Below are 17,290 nucleotides of genomic sequence, written 5' to 3' on the forward strand. Positions count from 1 at the left end.
AAAGTGCTTTAAATAATTGAAGAGCTGCCCCTATAACACACAAGTAAATTTACTATCATTCGCAAGTATTTGCATATTTGTGCGTGTGCACTAACACAAATCTCAGTCACTAACCATGCATGTTTGCACACAAGCACAAGCTACTCTGGAAACAGACTTCTTAATGAAGCCTCCGCTGAGTGAAAGTGGAACAGAAATACATACTGTCCCATTTCTGCCTTTGGTTCACCCTCCCCTCCGCTCATTCCTCTCGCTCAGTCTTTTTCACCTTCTCCAAATCATTTGTTTTATTAATGTTTTGTTGTCATTCTCTTTTGTCTGGATAAGTTAAATCACTACCTCTAATTTATAGCTACAGGCAAACACACTTGTGCAGACAAGCTTGCTGATGAGAAGGATGCCTGGGAACATACGGTGTGTGTAAAATGTAAAATGTCTGTTAAATGTCTTTTTTATCCGTGGTTATTTGCATAAGAAAATAACAACGTGCGCATAAGAATTGCTCAGGAGCAAAATAAAAAAGGATGCACACTGGAGCAGAGGCGAAATGTGACAGAGGGAGATGGGTGGAGAGAGTAAATCCAATGACACTGAAGTGGGGAGCACTCAGGTGTGGTGAGAGGATTATACAAAACCCTGAGTATAAATGACAGTAAACACCTGAATGACAGAGAGTCGAAAGGGGCGGGAGATTGGGTGAGTGCCACAGTTTAAAGGTCCTTCAAGAGAACATAATCAACACTTTGATGCTTTAAAGGTTGTACTTTAGTGTAGAATGCGGTGAGTCACTAAAGTTCCAATATGGATATCACCAAAGATAGACAGTCGGCATATTTTCCCTTTTGAAGTAAACTTCAACGGATCTTCTTGGTTTCGCTGTAGATCAGTTGTCACGGTCATCATGATATTGTCCACATTCTCAAAACGGCTTCTCTTGAGCTTGGGGAAAGAGAAAGAACATTAGATGGAGTCAAGTCACGCGAGTGCTCTTTTTGAACTGTCAGATGCTCGAGCAATGTTCACAAGCATTTTGGCATAGCCAAGTAGCACAAAAATCACCTCCTCTCATACGCCGCTTGTTGTGAACTGAAGATAACATCACATTTGCTCAGGTAACAACCAATTATGGCTTAGCTTGTGAATGTTCCATAAGCAACCTCAGAAAACAGGTGAGCCATAATCGGTCAGTACCTGAGCCTTCATCAACTGTCACAACAACCAACAAAAATACAGCCTCCTTAGGCAGGTATAACACAAGGAGTTTATGAAAGGGAGACAAGAATTGAGCATCCAGCTGGGAAGTCAGTCGGTCATCTACGCTCTACAGTCATCGTGTGAGTCAAACGTTGATGTTTAATCTTACCTTGGTTGTTACTGACTCAGTCTTCGAAGACAGGCTCACTTTCTGGGTGAATGCAATCTCTGTTGTTGCTGCTGCTGCCTAAAGCACAAAAGTCAATTTGAATTTCCTTTTACTGTGTTAAGGGCCTATGATAAAACATGGATATATCTGAAATTCTACTACTGTATGTTGTTACTAACACCACTCGTATAGATGGGTAATAATCTTGCTGGCTTTGAACATTTCATAATGGGTTGGCTTTCTAGACTAAGACAAAATTTGTATTCTTTTCTCAAAAACAGTGACGAAACATTTAAATTTTGACTAATGACTAATCTGTTAAGATCTTTATACCATGAAAAACCATACAGTCACTAGTGGGGAAGAGGGATGCTATAGGGGTTAATTCCTGTTCCTCAAGGGGATATTTTCACAAGCAGCAAAAAGGGCAGTCGTAAGAGGGGAATGCTAGATTATGTGAGTGAATTGATCCTTTAGAGTCAGTTTCTCTGCAAACCTGTGCTATGGCAAACTGTATTTCATGCTGCATTGTCAAGATGATCCAGCTACTTCTTGCATGGCATTTTTTTGTGCTCTATTAGCAGCGGTGCCAACACATTTGCCTCCTCTGACAGGACACTCAAATGTGATTTTAACCTTTTGGCTCTGGGTTAAATTCCGCAGAGAGCGGAGAGTGTTGCTTCCTAAATCTGCTCTTAGTTAAATCCCTCACCTCTGGAGCCATATCACTGTACATCGCTGACTCTACATGAAGCATGACCCCGTTTCCCTCCAACCGCGACCCCCTCCTTCGCCCCGCAGTCTTGGAAGATAGAGGAGCACAGGGGAAAGGCATGCCAAGGCAGAAGACACTTTTAAGCAAAGATTAAAGGTTTTCCTTTTTAATCAGTCATTTGGCAGCCATGTTAGCATTTCACCCTAGTGTGGCTAAGGATCAATTTTTAATGCTGCGGTGCATCTAGCAGACAGGGTGATTGGCAGAGTGAGGAGCTATTTACAAAGGGTCTATTTACAAATTTTCCATAGAAATACACTGAGGGCACAATCGACATCTCTCACAGAATATCAAATGAGCTCTTTCCCTGTACTCGCTTCGTCATGAGGCATGACCTCAGCTGTTCCCTGATGATCGCCGCTTCTTGTGCATGCCAGAGTGTTTACCCATAAGTCTCAAATGGAGGAAGAATAAAGATCAACACCTCTCTTCAGTTGCATTGTTTGTGTTATACTTCGGTGTTGCGTTGCCAGGATCTGGATAACTAGGTCAATCAAGTCTGGCATGAACAGATAAGGAGAACATACCCAAAGGAATGCCCCAATGACAAAAATGATTTGATTGTGTCACCCCCTTAGTTTCCCACTGTATGAAAGGCCAAGACGCCACTACTGCCCCAAAGCTACGAAAAAAAAATATTCCTTTTAAATCGAGTGAAAGTCCAGATTTTTGATCACAGTTATGGATGAAGTTCCACAAGCGTGATGCATACTGTATACCATGAAATCTTAAGAAACCATGAAAACCATAAACCATAAATCTTGGCCAACTTCAGCACAGTGCATCTGTTCACATGCCTGTTCTACATATTTTTGTGTTTCCACTATGGCTGATGGCAAATAGAATATCAATTACAGTATGCACATGATTGTTAACAGTTTTAGTCTGCAGGGCAGTTAGTAAGTTAAATTACAATTTAACCAGTACATTTAATAATTTGTGTAATAAAGGTGATCGTTTCACCCAAGAGTGATCTGCTTCACTTTCCATTACTTAGTATGAAATAATTTTTTGAGAGCCAATAAATCGGAGGTCAACCAGCAAACTTAGAGGCTATAACTGTATGCATTTAGTCTGCCATCAACAAGTACCTATGGGCATGTGGTACAGTGCCATAACATGCCAAAAACATAATATGCCAGAACATTGAGATGGATGGATAATGCCAGCAAAAGAGAATGCTCCACAAAGATTGCTCCTCTCCCCAAAAACGTCTGTCTCCCAAAACTCAAACTGAAATGACTTGTTTGTAAAGTTTTTCTGTGCGTTTCAGTTCCCACAAGAAATACTTTTCTATCATATGTTTTAATTCGCTTAAAAAAAAAAAAAGCCAGAGAATGACCGCTCGACAGAAGAACAGGACACAAGGATTGCCACAGCCAAATGGCCAAGCTCACTTGACCTGTGTAGCGCTGTCTCCCCTGCTGAGTGTCCAATCACATCATTTACATGTCACATTCAACGTGAGGCTTTCCAGATGGCCTTACTGTTGCAACCTTGTGATCTGATTGGCAACTGTCTATTCACTCACAGTGCACAGACGCCTGCAACTGTTGTTTGCAAAGGCCTCAGGCAGACTTCATACAGCCTGGCAACTCAAGTTAGCTGAATTCCCATTGGAGAAAATATATTAACCTAAAACTACAACACTGGAGGGAGCGTAACTAAATGGATATAATGTGACACCGAGAGAACAGTATGGACAATAATTTATATATATATATATATATATATATATATATATATATATATATATATATATATATATATATATATATATATATATATATGCAAAATGAATAGAAAATGAAATTGAATTTTATTCTAATTATGATAATGATGCCAGGTTATGTTAAGCCAGCAGCAGCAGAGAAGGCCTTGCTGGCTCTGACGGCTACCCTTGCAAAGAGTTCACAACCATTGTGGCATAGTAGGACACAGGTTTAACACAGATGTAGACAGATTTGTGAATGAAACTTGAGTCCATTCTTAACATAAAAAAGCCTTACACCTGTATCCCACTGAGCGGCTAAATGTCGTTAGTTTTTGTGGGGGTAACGGACATTGACTAGTCATTAAGGTTTGTTCAAGGTCGCACAGACGTTAGCCAGATGTTTACCAACAGTTTTAATGATTGCAAAAGTTTTTCTTGTCACCAGAAAGCGTTCAAATATTTTTGCCAACAAGAAAAACTGTTTGCGACCTTTTAAACCTCAGTGAACAACTGGCAAATGTCTTTGCGATCGTATGTGACCTTAAATGAAGACAGACTTACAATTTGCTACTCTAACAACCAGTCACAAAACTTTGCCACTCAGTAATTCTTTGGGTACATTTAATGAAAAATGGGAGCAAAAACAAGCATTGCATTTATATTTTAATTTAGTGTATTGTCGATTACCACTACTCCACTGTGTTGGCCTCTGTTCATAACAAGACATTTCAATCAGTATTTTGTGGTAAAAGCATGACTTTGAAACTATCTAGTAAAGCTAAAGGTGCCCAACAATCAATGTCGTTTTACTAAAAACCAACCCCATGTACATTTCTTTTTACATTTACAATTGTCATAATAACAACGTCAATAATAATACTACTAATAATGATAATAACAGGAACTTGAATTCTATTAAATAGAATATAGAATCTTTTCAAGGAAAAAGCCAAGTGTGAAGGAAATCATGTATTAGGTTGTGATCATTATGTGCTTATTTCTTGTCTAGAATAGTGTGCATTGCTATCCATCTGTGCAGGCCTAGTTCATCTCGCCCCAGTCCTTAGATAAAGTTGTTGACGCAGGAAAGTGTGAGCCGGGACCTTGGCCCAGCTGTTGGTGGCGCCCGACTGGCTCTTTTAGTTATGTCTTGTAATGTGCAATGCTTTGCTGGATTAATAAAAACCAGGCAGGGGCGCTTGGGCGTTGAATTAGCGTTGGAAAACCCACAAGTTCATTTGCCCAAGATTTTTCCCAATGCCTGGCATTGAAAAGTCAATCTTGGCTGGTCTGAGTTACTCTTTTTGCTGCTTAGCAGCTAGGCTTGTCCTAGTCTTTTTTTAGTGATTTCTCTGACACCAAGCAACGCATTCAATGTTATACAATTTTACACGAAAAGGAGAGATGACTGAGACCTTCAGCACTTCGCATGTTCATGTTTGTATAGACGTGACTCTTACATTCCTTCCAATCGGCTGTCTTCAAATCCAACCTTGGACCAGTCAGTCTCTCTGCCAATCCATCCAGCCATTCATCAATCCATTCACTCACAGTCAACCAACCCTCGAGCTGACCGACACATACAACATTGATCCGGTGATTGACCCTGCACTGGCGGATCAATAGTCTCTTAAATGGCATCATTGTAAGCGCTTAGGCACAATAGCCAGACATTGTTTGTGCAGTTCATTTCCAAGGAAGTGGGGCTGTTTAGGGCTCTCGCACGAGTCAGCGCTCCAATTTACTCTACTTACCTGTACATGACTGCAGCAGTGAAAAGAGAGGGCAATGGGTGGAAAAAAAGGTATTGCGCTTGGAGATTTCAGTGCAGTGCAGGCAATCCATGCAAAGCTACATTTGATGACTCAGGACACCTCCGTACTTGCGAGTACCAAAAAAAGCACGACGCACATACTTCTGAAAAATACAATTACTTCAATTATTTTAGCACGTTTATATTATTGTAATAGAATTAATTTGAGGGGGCAGTTGCCTTGCAGGAGTTAATGTTCAGTGGCACACTGTGAAACCAATTGTGTCTTTGTATGCATGTAGAGAGGGACCTGGAGCCAACATATTGGCATTAAATGACTGGAACTCTGACAAGCCCAGAAGCTCTGTCACTGCGGTTCACAGGTCTTGTTAGCCAAGGTGTCGGCACGGTGGAAATAATGGTGCGTGTGTGTGTGTTGGGCGGGAGAGTGGCGGGGGGTGACTTTAGACAGCAGTCCTACCGCCACCTCCTCACCTGACACCTGTAATAAAACTAAACAGGGCCAAGGTGCTGTGCTACGTATGTGTATGCGAATTGTGCGAACGTGTGCACCCCCAAAAAAGGAGCACAGGTGCTCCACGCTTGTTGCTGCTGTCACCAATTTGTCGGAGCCTCCAGACAGAAGTACGAGTACGGTGACGGAGCTGGGGCTTGATAAACATAGAAGCCCAGCTTCGATTTCCCATCCAGTCCACTTTGGAAACACATGGCTCTTCCTGGACACTCCTGGCCAGATGAAAGAGGAGGAGGAGGTGGAGGGGGGAGAGCAGGGGTAAAGAGAGAAGAGCAGCAATGGAGACTTGTGATGGGCTTGCAGTGGGATAAATAAAATAGCTATGTGGGGGAAGGAAGAGAGACAAAGTGATGAGTGGAGTACATGGTCACGAATTTGGGAAAGAGATGAGCACGCAAGACAAAGTGCTGACTGAAAAGCAAGATCGACAGGCAATAGATAAAAATACATATGCATCAATGGAGATGATAAAGATGGAGATGGGGGTTAGTGTCAGCAGATTGGTAGGTATGACTTGAGGGGTGAAAAGACAATAGGTAGATTGAAATGAAACATCAATGGATTGGTGGATCAGTATAAGGTAAATGATAATTGGTTGGATGGATTGATGGGGAGGGACTTGGATGGCTAGGTAGGTAGGTACAGGTAGATGGATGAACAGAAAGATGGGTAGATATACTAATGGCTGAATGATAAAAAAAATATTAATAATTGAAAAATGTTCCCACCAAATCATAATTCCAATTTATTATGCAGTTATTTATCAAACCCTCGTTCCATTTGTCTTTTAACAAGCGTAAGCAATAAATTAATCTGTATTGCAATAAGCAGTATCAGATTTTGTAGACATGACTATGTCGGTTTAATAAATTAGGCTTCCATTAAGATGAATACAAATAATCCATGAATTAATACGAATGTTTGTCCACTCCAATTAGCGTTAACTTACTCAACACTTTGACTTAAAGTGCTTTAAGTGTTTGCTATGAAAACAAAATCCTGGCAAACAACTGTGGCGTAAACATTAATCAGTAAGTCATAAATCAGATTACATCAGTAACACAAAGCAGTCTTATCAATTTTAATTTGATGAATAGTTCAGCCCCACTGTAGCCGGATGCTTGTTTGGCTGGATGAAGGTATTTGCACGGATGGATAAAAGGCAGGCAGAGATAGATGTGTGGGCAGGTAGAGGTGGGTAGGTGAGGCAACAAGGCCGTAAAAGACATACCGATGGGAAGCTAAAATCTGGGCTTGCAGAGTAAATTTCATAAAGTATATTTTTGTGGCGGACACTAGGACCATGTCTCTCACCCAGTAGGCATGTTGCTATGATCCTTTGATGCTTTAAACCTGTTGGCTTTGTCTTTGCTGTTTTGGACTTTGTTGTATCAGTTTTGTGATGGCATGCAAAGAGTAAAGATCTCCACTAGCACAGCAACGTGTGGTTTCTTCGCCTCGCCACATTTTGCTCTAAAAAGACTATAGGTGGTCCCAGTCCAAAAAGAGTAACAGTCAAAAATAAGAGCGCTAAGTAAAATTCACCAGGAAGAGAATAAAATATTGAGCGCAAACCAAAGAGTAAATTTGACTCTATTTGGAGTTTGACCAAACACTGTCGTTTTTGAGTAAAATATACCCTAGAAATATACTGTGTAGATTCTTTGATTTCCCAACCTTCGCCAACATACCCGGTTCTTAACTGCGTGCCTATTTTTCTCCTTGCCACAGTATTCCCTTCCCTCCATTTATCACTTTCCTTGGAAACAAGTTGCAGTGTTACGCCTTTCAGCTGATATCAGAAGTTTAAAGCGTAGCTCTAGTTGGATGTCAGTGAAAGAGGCGGGGCACCGAACTACCCTCTGCCCCCCTGGAGAGTTAAGGAGATCACATTTGAACCCCCACCTCCCCGCCATCCCTAACTAAACCCCACCCTGCCGTTCCCCTCCCTCCTGCCTTAACACCAACATAAGAGGACAAGTGTGGGCTCTAAGCACCGGTGATCAAACACGAGCGGCTGCTGGGTGCGTTCGGCTCAGGACGGTTGGCCTAATAGGATTGGAAGCCCCCAGGTGAGCCAAAGGACACCTCCAATCAGCCTGATTAGCCAAAGGCAGAGCCACGTTTAGTGCTGATGTAGTAGCGAGTGATGCACGCTCCTAAAAGGATCATAGGGGTTGTGGAGAATATCAGAAAAGTTGAGAAGCCGTGGATGGCAGCTTCTGTCAGTTTGGTGCAAGAATGCTGGAATTAAGAACTATCTGAAGTTATGTGTTAAGTGTCTTTTTTATTAAGCTGTTTCTCTGGGTAATAATCATGCCTGATTGCATGTTGCATCTCCAACATATGGGAATTTGTGTTTTGGCTACTGCATATGAGTAAAAACACACACCAGTGGTCAAATTTACACTAATATCACTTTATAGTTGCGCATACAGCCAGCACACATATGCAGCACTTTAATAAAGTCATCAGAGCCCAAAATTATGACGAGTGACTGGTCTCATTTTTTAATAAGCAAACATCAACCAGCATGTAAAACACAATAAAATTAGCGCACATCAAGCTGCTGGGTCCGACTGTGCAGTAACGATACTTCCCTCTGAAATGAATTATGGTTTGATGAGTGCTGAAAGTGAATGAGGAATGACTATGGGAAACAGAAGGCAACATTTGAAATCTGGGAAAAGAATCTTATGAATGGATTTGAATGTGTTTTTTGTGCAAAACACCATTTCATACAGACAAACATAGGACTAGCCAAAAGTCAGTACCATCATGTGACACAAACCGCTGGCTGCATCACATACTTGCAAACAAAATAACATTAACCTTTTTAGCACACTCGTTCATGAATTCTTAGCAATCACACGGCATTTCATATTAGAAACTATAGAATTATAGGTAAACGTTCTGGGGTTAGGGCTGGGGGTAGTAAATGCATATCTTACGTCTAGCCCTTAAAAATGTCAATTGATCAAGTTTCACATTTTATTTGAGGAAAACCACAAGGTGCCTCAGACACACATTGGGTGCCTTTACGCTCAATCAATAACCCTTTTAAAACACAAACAATTGGCAATATTCAGATTAATAAATACCTTGCAAACACGTGCAAAAAAATGATAATTTTGGATTTTAGAAACCTAAATCAGACCCTTGAGGTAGCCACTTTTCTTACCCCAATTTGTAGTCATGTAAATGTATTTAAGATACTGTACACTAAAAATCTTTTTTGATATAAAAGTACTGCAAATATATGCCACTTAAACCTCACTGTAACAAGCAAGTATGGAAAAAAACAAAAACAAAACCGTAAGGAGAAGTAAAGCCACAAGTCTTACATTGTGCTAAGTATTGATTTCTCTATGGAGGAGAAAAATGATTAATATTATTTATATCGTAACATGATGACAACATGTTTCATCAGAAACAATGTCCATTTGCATTAAGACGTTATCTGTGCGTTGTGGTTTCAACTGGGGTAACACAATTAACTCAAACCCCTTTATTAAAGGATGTAAAGAAAAATATTCAGAATGTTTCATAAAGCTACAAATTACCTACACATTACCTGTTCTTAACTTGAAATTTGACCTCATGTAAACATAGCCAATGATGGAATTCAGATTTACTATAAATATGGATAAGTATTTTTGTAAAATACAGTACATAATGTCCTATTTTCTCACAGCTTGTCTAGTTGGAGAGTACCTAGTGAGAAAAATACACTTTACTGTAAATTTTGAATGCATTTGGCAACAGAGGCTCTCTGCGCTTCGTTTTTCCATTCATTGGTATTACTTTGAAAATATAAATATATGCTTGTATAACACAGTAGATACTTCTTCGGTAGAGCTTAAAGGATTCTTGTGGATTCCAATTTTTAACAGGAAACTTTGTCTGAAATGTTTTTTAGAAAAAGATCATACGATACTACTGGCACTGAGCGGCCATTGTAAGGACCCTTAACATTTCAACAAAAATGTCGCGAGTCGCACATTTGCCTTGCAGCCTGACAGTGGGACAAGCTGTAGGATTCAGATCCTTTTGAGTCCAGGATGCTCACGGAGCAGGCACCCACAGGGGATCTGACCCCAGAGAAGAAGCTCTCCACCTACTTAGAGTATGAACAAATGCTGTATTCACACATGCACGCTATATCATCTTGCTGCGAGGCGTTTGTGCCATGTTACCTCCCTCCCTCATCAGTGTCTTGAGATTGATTGTAGGTCTACTTAGACAGCCCGCACAATTACGCTTACTGTAGAAATAGCAGAGCCGAGGACCTACGGGGATTCAGATGCCAGTCTACTTCAGATTAGCTCATTCCTGATCCTTATAACTTGTGATTTCTTCCAAATTGGAGTAGAAACACTGACCTTGAATGGAAGCAGTTAAATGGAACAGGGAATTACACCGTCAGCTTGGTTGGGTTTAAAAGCGGGAGCTAGGCCTGGACTGAGATGGTAACTCCCCTCCCATGAGAGACACACAAAAACACATACGGCTTTTTCCACGGTTGGTTGAGCGGAGCGACATGCATTCACACACGCGCGCTGTGTAATCTATGTTATCCACAAAAACTCAAGCATGCTATCACTCATCTCAGCGCGCCTATTTATGCCTTCCAATAATAAATTTTTATTTAGTACCTCCATTGAGGACTTTTAAATTATGATGTACAATAAACCTGGCCCACGCAGCTCCAATGCTCTTTCAGGGAATGTTAATGTAATGTAGTAAGCAATTTTGCAAAGTGGATTACAAATTTCACATTCAGGTTTTATAGCACATTACAATAACTTAACCACATCTAAATGTTCCGCATAAATTGGGAAATATGGGCTGCTTAATATGCTATTTTTCTTTCTTTCCTATTTTTTTTTTTTTTAAGAATCCTTCTGCAAACCCTGCCAAGCCAGCGAGCATGCTGCTTTGTGCGGTGGGGGAGTCAATAATCTTTATGAGGTGGGTTTTAATTACAAGGAGATAACAGAGTATCCTCCTCAAGGCAAGTCTCCATCAATCTCCATTCTGCATCGAGTTGTATGTAGCCGCAGCGGGCACGGGCACACATGCACATTTTATCTTTTAATCTTCAAGAAGCAGCCATCACAAACACACGAGACAACTGTTGCTCAGTGCCGCCTCCGCCTCCCTACACATAAAGGTCCACTTAAACAAGTAACACATGCTTGTGCACACGTTTACTGAGCGCGGGATGCAGGAACACACCTGCAATCTAGCAGAGTAATCCACCGAAAAAGGTTAAGGCTGATGTCTTCCCAAATCATGGCAATCTTAGAGGTCACATCAGTCATGTGCTAAGGTCAGCCTTCCCACAAAGGTCTTTTCGTAAATTATACTCAACCTGAAGTCACACTTTCACAATTTCAAAATGGAAAAGTTGAATTTCCATTTCAATCCAATCCTTTCACTTGGTAAATTAAAAAACAAAAACTCCTAAAGCGTTACATAAAAATGAACCGTTAACTCAGTTTAATTTACTTCCTGTGACAGTTTAATGCTAACTGTGCAACCAAACAAAAGTCATTGGACAGATGTTCACATAGTTTTACGTAGAAAAGTTGGCTCGCTGCTAGCTACCTCCACAGAGCCTCGCATATGCTGCTGGAGTGTGCTGCTGATGATTTAACCTAAACTTAGATGTAGAACGTTTTTAGAATTGCTTTCATGAGAGGACTATAATAATAAAAAAAATGCCTTTAACTAACTCATGAGTTGTTTTTTTTTCTTTTCGTTAAATTGCATTTTACAAAAACAAAGCTGAACTTCAAGGATTTAAAAAAAAGCTATTATAACAGTACTTTTTTTTTAAATTTGAAGATGTTATAATATTTCCATGATTTTACTCAAGTAAATATCTGTTAAAAACGTTGTAGAAAATAATTGTTGAAAAATGAAATCAATCACGATTGACTGTGAAAACTCTTGAGATGAATTAGTTTAAAAAAGGTTTTGGTTGACAACACAAAACAAAAATAAACATAATAACAAAAATATGATTTATCATCCATCTAAAATAATGGAATACAGTTCATGAAATGTGTTCTAAGCCATTATATTATTATACAGGGCTCCAAACTAACCTTTACCCCCCTACTAATGGAAAATGGACATTGCACTTTTATAGCGCTTTTCTACTATCCTCAAGTACTCAAAGCGTTCACACTGACAACTCATTTACCAAATACCCTCACACACCAGTGGTGGTAAACTGTTTTGTAGCCACAGGTGCCCTGGGGCAGCCTGACAGAGGCGAGGCAGCCATATTGCATCTACAATGTGGCTGAAGTGTCTTGCCCAAGGACACAACAACTCGTGAGTCTTCAGTTACGACACGCTCTACTGTCTGAGCCACGGTCGCACGATGACACCTAGTTCCATTCATCCATCCTCTTGAGCCGATTATCCTCACAAGGGTAGCAGGCTTGCTGGTGCCCATCCCAGCTGATTTTGGGCAGCAGGCGGGGGACACCCACGACTGGTTGCTAGGCAATTGCAGGGGACAAAGAGATGAATTACCAGTCACGCACCCAATCACACCTAAGGGCATTTTAGTATGTCCTAACTTGGATCTTTAGGGCAAAAAACAGAAAGGCTATATAATATATATATTAAATTCACTCGACTCATTTTCACTCTATTACTGAGGAATTGGCTGACATGTGGAGCAGACATTTTTCGCCAATAAAAAAATACTCAAGATTCGAGTTGAAAAAAGAAAAAAAGAGTATAAGCACATTTGCTGGTTGCACTAAAATTGTACTTACTCCCTCTCAAGATTTTGGATCAAAATAGCACAATTTAGGGCAGTCTAGAGCCCTGATTATTAACATATTTTACTTTTTGAGCTCATTTCTAGTGAAAAACATGCATATGCTGTGTTGGTTTGAAAGCACTAAGTTGAACTTTTTAACAGAGTGAATAATAAATTGCTAAATTCTGTCATTCCTGCTGTTTCAAATAGATCTTTCATTGCTGGATCTTAATGTGCTGCATGAACATAAACAAATACCTTTTCATGAACATTATTTTTTTCTATAACGTTACAGAGCGTAACATGAGTAAAGCTGAAAATAAAACACAGTTTACATTTTAAAGTCAACTAACATTCCTAATAAACACACTTTTTTTTTCCTATTTGTATGTTTTCTTCATATACAGCCTTAGGGACCATTACAATTCTATAATGATCACCAAAGTAAAGCACAGACCTCCATCAAAGATGAAGTACTAATACAGGTAAACCTGAAACAATTCAGAGCACTTTGCATTTGGATTTGTTAGCCCATGTGTTTGTTGGTAAACAGACTCCTTTTGGATGAATGGAAGAACAGACAGGAGGTGCCAATACAGTATATGATTCAGAGGCTGTTCCAATTGTATAATATTGACTGATATGGTAAAAAATGGTCTATATTTTAACCAAAATATTAGTCGTTTATCTTCATTTACTGTAACGGATTTTGACTTCATGTAGATCAGACCAATGCAGGGAAATATAACAGGCATGAATAAATTGAAACCACCCAGCATGGAGCACATGATGTTAACTAACTGAACTAGAAGAAGCAGTCATGATAAATGTGATCTAAAGGAAACCAAAGAACCATTTTGAGCCCTCCGCTCACAATTATTATTTTCATTTAATATCCCTAAAATTATTTACTGTAGTTGCTGCAAATAATGCATCTGAGTTCATCGAACTATGCCAGTGATGTATAGTGACAGGCAGAAGCAGGACATTCTCTTCCGCTAGAAGACAGAACGTACAATATACCCACATATCCACTTTTTGTGATATATGTGGCATGGAATTTTCAGAGACGGTACACAGTAAATGAATTCTGTTGAGTAATTAGATGCTCAGTAAAATGATAGAAAGACATCCTGGTGACTTCATTTGCCTGCAAGGTACCAGTAATTCTCATGTAAATTAATGGAAAAAAAGCACAATTATTTGAAATGAGTCTCAATTTGATAAAATGGTGGATTCTCTCTCTCTCTCTATATATATATATATATATATATATATATATATATATATATATATATATATATATAAATATATATATATATATATATATATATATATATATATATATATATATATATATATATATATATATATATATATATATATAGAGAGAGAGAGAGAGAGAGAGAGAGAGAGAGAGAGAGAGAGAGAGAGAGAGAGAGAGAGAGAGAGTGAACCCCGGGTTACGGCATCCCCAGCTTAAGTTCTTTTCGCGTTACGATGTGGAATACTGAGTCCTCTCTTAATGGCATTTATCCTGCTTCACAATTAACATAAACAACTGCCATGAGCTGTGGGGTTGGTTGTTTTTTTATTTTGCCTCCCTCTTGAGGCGTTTTAAAAAAAATTGCTCTTATTTTCTGTTGGCGTCAAACTGCTCCCGCTGCAACACGTCACAACAATGCTGGTCTGCTATTGGCCGGCATCTCGACTCCCTAGCCTCGGCTACCCTTACTAGAGAATAAGGCCATATCAAGTGTCACTCACAGGTAAATAAATCCTTTATATATTTTTTTATTTATGATGTTATTTGATTGCAATCATGTATATTGTATATAAAGTAGCACTTACTATACCATTTTGATCCCAATTTTTAATATGTATATACAACGTTTTATGTTTTTACCTGGGGCTTTACACACATTAGCTAATTAACATAGGTTTGGGTAGCCCGTTATACAGAAAACTTGCGTTACGATCCCAACTGCGGAATAGATTAATCTCGTAAACATATATATATATATATATATATATATATTTTTTTTTTTCCCCCAATGGGGGATATATATATATATATATATATATATATATATATATATATATATATATATATATATATATATATATATATATATATATATATTTTTTTTTTTTTTTCCCCCAATGATTGATGGTTTTCAGGTTTTACTCTTGCAGAGATAAAGAACTTTTCCACATGGTGCTCATGTGAACGTTGGCCTGCCTCGGCGTACAGTATATTTGCAAGTGAGGGCAGTATGTGTTGGTTTATATATGAGCATGGTTGTATGTTTCTTGTTTCGAAGTGTGTGCCACAGTGTGGATTTGCAGATGCTTTACAGCATATGCTCCTGCTGGGAGTGGATGTGGATGAATGTCACTAGATGAGGTTCCATCAGTGTTTACATGCATCTATGGAAGTGAACAGTCCATACCTGAGGTTCAACTTGTAATTTTGTGTATTTGTGTTTATGCTTGTCTATGTGACCCTGGTGTGTGTGTGTGTGCATGTGAGAGTGTGTACGTGTAAGTGAATGGGCGCTGTCAGGTGCTGCTCCGCGCCGCGCCAGCTGCATCTGGAGCCATCTGTGTCGAGGCTCAGTGGGAGACGAGCGGATGACTTTAATGTACTTGAACCCCAGAAAGACCTTTCCCAGACAGTCGTCAATGTGAATGCAAGACAACTGGGCCCAGTCGAGCTGAACCGGTGGATCTGGGTGGTGAGCAGGAGACAGACGCTTTGGTTACACTATAACCCCCAGTCAGACTCACTGGGGAACCTCTGGCAGCCAGATACACAAAACAAGGGAATCTGTTTCAATGATGCTATCATATTGCCTCTTTTTTATTTTTTTGATGTCAGAGGACACTGTTTCAACAACGAGTTGTCTGACAAGTTTGTGTCTTCTGACACAATGTTTTCGTATACCAAAGAATATTATCTGTATAAGGCGAATGTTTCTTATGTACTGTGTTCACAATTGCACACAATTGCACATAACTGATTGGACTTCTTTTTTTTCTTGCTTGGCCTTTGTTTCATTGCTGCCCGCACATTACCAAGCAAAGTCAGCATTGGCTATTCGACACAGTATTTGGTGTGTCGAAATGGGCCATTTCTTTATTCCTTATAGCTTCTTATTCTGTTTGATTCCCGAGCAGACTACATTCCATAATCAAGCAAATAACAAGGTCGGCAATAAAAGAAAAAGAAAAAACAAAACAAAAATCTAGTGTACACTATATCTAGTGTATATAGTGTAAATAGGTGCATGGTAGATGACTGGTTAGCACATCTGCCTCACAGTTCAAAGGTCCCATGCTCAATTCCAGCTCGCCCTGGTCTTCTCGTGTGAAGTTTGCATGTCTGTCTGTGGCTACTTCAAATTTTTGCATTTCCACTTACAATAACTGACTCTTTTAAGAACTACAAGAGACTTTCTTGGTCTGCATTTGCAAGTTGTAATACTATGAGTTTGCGCGAAAAAGCCAGCGGGTCCAACCTTGTCCGAAAAGGTGGAGCAGTCTGTTTGTCGCAGTGGAAAGGGTTGTGTACAAAAAATGGAAGAAAAAAAGTAATCCACAATGTTTACGCAGCAATGACGATAAAGTTGGCAAAATTTAAATTGTTTTTCAGTAATGAAACAGTTGATAGCATTTGATACATTTGTACAAATACACCTGTTGAAGTTCAATGTAATTAATTTTTTTGATTAAAACTTTACTTCTGCTTGAATATAATTTGTTTTGCATGTTCATTTTTGTAAACAAAGAAACATAATTCAAGACCAATAATTGTGGATAACTATGACTTACTGTATGTCATAATCTGTATTTTTAATTGCTTCATTTTCACTGTATAATGTTAAAATTTACTCAATTGACTGGACATATTTTTTTTTTGTAAACACTGCTTTTTGCTTTTTATGATTATTATTTTTATTAAAGTTGTGTTATTCTAAATAACAGCACCCGCAAGTACATTTTTGGGCTATTTGACTCATGTCTGCTCAGTAGTATTTGCTGCTTGCTTAGGAGTAGCAAAAGTTATTTTTTTATGATGTATATAATTCTGATTTCATTATCAATTATCACATGTAGAAATTCAAATCATACAACAATATGATAAGTCAAAACTAGGATTAAAACAACATCATTTAGTAAATAGTTCCTTTGGCTTGGGGACAAAAAATGTAAGGATCAGGCCTGGTTTTCTTACTTGACTTGGGGAAGTCAACCGTCACTCGTCAAAACACAGCATTTATATATTATATATATATATATATATATATATATATATATATATATATATATATATATATATATAAATATGTATATATATATATAT

The 17,290-nt window shown here is 38.9% G+C and overlaps 1 long non-coding RNA gene across 1 annotated transcript in view; it reads right to left on the bottom strand.

Moving 5' to 3' along the window:
- Positions 1-301: 301 nt before the first annotated feature.
- The window catches only part of LOC148429444 (uncharacterized), a 111,773-nt gene continuing 94,784 nt past the window's right edge, over positions 302-17,290 (bottom strand). Inside the window, exons 8-9 of the long non-coding RNA XR_015866849.1 lie at positions 1,364-1,441; positions 302-939 (exon numbers count right to left, since the gene is read on the bottom strand). This is a non-coding gene — a long non-coding RNA (uncharacterized LOC148429444). The remainder of the gene's footprint in view (positions 940-1,363; positions 1,442-17,290) is intronic.

The sequence above is a fragment of the Hippichthys cyanospilos genome, chromosome 1 (genome assembly GCF_059441005.1).
Source record: "Hippichthys cyanospilos isolate Australia breed blue-spotted pipefish chromosome 1, RoL_Hcya_1.0, whole genome shotgun sequence".
Taxonomy (NCBI): domain Eukaryota; kingdom Metazoa; phylum Chordata; class Actinopteri; order Syngnathiformes; family Syngnathidae; genus Hippichthys; species Hippichthys cyanospilos.